General features: G+C 57.0%; 1 non-coding gene across 1 annotated transcript; it reads left to right on the top strand.

Moving 5' to 3' along the window:
- The first annotated feature begins 327 nt into the window (after nt 1–327).
- LOC145654696 (18S ribosomal RNA) lies at nt 328–2,166 on the top strand. Its single transcript, XR_014120902.1, has one exon. It is a non-coding gene; the product is annotated as an 18S ribosomal RNA (ribosomal RNA).
- The last annotated feature ends 157 nt before the right edge of the window (nt 2,167–2,323 follow it).

Genomic DNA, 2,323 nt, shown 5'->3' with positions numbered 1-2,323 from the left:
CCACCAGCGGCCCACGAAAATCAAAACGGCGTGAAGGGAGGGAACGCCGAAAGCACCTGGAGTCGGCCGTCCGCACCTCCGGAGGAGGTGGACGGGGTACGGTGCGGGCATGACCGGATGGGACAGCTTTGCATCAAGGTGAGAGGTCGGCGTCCGAAGGCCAGAGGGCGGTGCGCGAGCACGTTTACACTGGCCGCGGAAGCTGTCCTGGGTAGCCCTGTATGGCGTCTGGACCTGACGGCGCACGCACTTACAACCCGCTGCTTCCTAGCCCCCGGAAGGGGAGGCGGATGTCACTCGTGGTTCATCCCAGACCACGGTGCAAACTACCTGGTTGATCCTGCCAGTAACATATGCTTGTCTCAAAGATTAAGCCATGCAGGTCTAAGTGCACACGGCCGGTACAGTGAAACTGCGAATGGCTCATTAAATCAGTTATGGTTCCTTTGATCGCTCCACACGTTACTCGGATAACTGTGGTAATTCTAGAGCTAATACATGCAAACGAGCGCTGACCCTTCGGGGGATGCGTGCATTTATCAGACCCAAAACCCATCCGGGGGGCTCGGGCCCCCCGGCCGCTTTGGTGACTCTAGATAACCTCGGGCCGATCGCGCGCCCTCCGCGGCGGCGACGTCTCATTCGAATGTCTGCCCTATCAACTTTCGATGGTACCATAGTCGGCTACCATGGTGACCACGGGTAACGGGGAATCAGGGTTCGATTCCGGAGAGGGAGCCTGAGAAACGGCTACCACATCCAAGGAAGGCAGCAGGCGCGCAAATTACCCATTCCCGACACGGGGAGGTAGTGACGAAAAATAACGATACAGGTCTCTTTCGAGGCCCTGTAATCGGAATGAGCGTATCCTAAACCCATGGGTGAGGACCCATTGGAGGGCAAGTCTGGTGCCAGCAGCCGCGGTAATTCCAGCTCCAATAGCGTATATTAAAGTTGCTGCAGTTAAAAAGCTCGTAGTTGGATGTCGGGAGTGGGCTGGCGGTCCGCCGCGAGGCGTGCCACCGCCTGTCTCAGACCCTGTCTCCCGGTGCCCCCCGGATGCCCTTGGCTGGGTGTCCGGACGGGGCTCGGAGCGTTTACTTTGAAAAAATTAGAGTGTTCAAAGCGGGCCCGCTTCTCGCCTGAATACCTGAGCTAGGAATAATGGAATAGGACTCCGGTTCTATTTTGTGGGTTTCCTGAACCAGGGCCATGATTAAGAGGGACGGCCGGGGGCATTCGTATTGCGCCGCTAGAGGTGAAATTCTTGGACCGGCGCAAGACGGACGAAAGCGAAAGCATTTGCCAAGAATGTTTTCATTAATCAAGAACGAAAGTCGGAGGTTCGAAGACGATCAGATACCGTCGTAGTTCCGACCGTAAACTATGCCGACCCGCGATCCGGCGGCGTTATTCCCATGACCCGCCGGGCAGCGTGAGGGAAACCACGAGTCTGTGGGTTCCGGGGGGAGTATGGTTGCAAAGCTGAAACTTAAAGGAATTGACGGAAGGGCACCACCAGGAGTGGAGCCTGCGGCTTAATTTGACTCAACACGGGAAACCTCACCCGGCCCGGACACGGAAAGGATTGACAGATTGATAGCTCTTTCTCGATTCTGTGGGTGGTGGTGCATGGCCGTTCTTAGTTGGTGGAGCGATTTGTCTGGTTAATTCCGATAACGAACGAGACTCCGGCATGCTAAATAGTTACGCGGCCCTCCGCGGTCGGCGTCAAACTTCTTAGAGGGACAAGTGGCGTTCAGCCACGCGAGATGGAGCAATAACAGGTCTGTGATGCCCTTAGATGTCCGGGGCTGCACGCGCGCCACAATGGTTGGATCAGCGTGTGCCTACCCTACACCGAGAGGTGCGGGTAATCCGCTGAACCCCATTCGTGATGGGGACTGGGGATTGCAATTATTCCCCATGAACGAGGAATTCCCAGTAAGCGCGGGTCATAAGCTCGCGTTGATTAAGTCCCTGCCCTTTGTACACACCGCCCGTCGCTACTACCGATCGGATGGTTTAGTGAGGTCCTCGGATCGGCCCCGCCGGGGCTCCTCGCGGGCCTTGGCGGAGCGCCGAGAAGTCGATCAAACTTGACTATCTAGAGGAAGTAAAAGTCGTAACAAGGTTTTCGTAGGTGAACCTGCGAAAGGATCATTAACGGGTAACGCTGTCCGGCGTGCCTCCTCTCCCGACCCCCTCGACTTCGCCGTCCCCCCGCGTCGGGGCCCAGGGTCGAAAGGGTCTTCGGGGTTGCTGTTACACGTGGTCGCTTGCAGGTCAGGCTGGACAGAAGGCATAAAGGAGGAGCCTAGTC

Source organism: Electrophorus electricus, unplaced genomic scaffold (genome assembly GCF_041902795.1).
Source record: "Electrophorus electricus isolate QZ-2024a unplaced genomic scaffold, ASM4190279v1 Scaffold145, whole genome shotgun sequence".
NCBI lineage: Eukaryota > Metazoa > Chordata > Actinopteri > Gymnotiformes > Gymnotidae > Electrophorus > Electrophorus electricus.
Note: the sequence above shows the minus strand (reverse complement) of the source record. Positions and strands in the feature narration are given on the sequence as shown.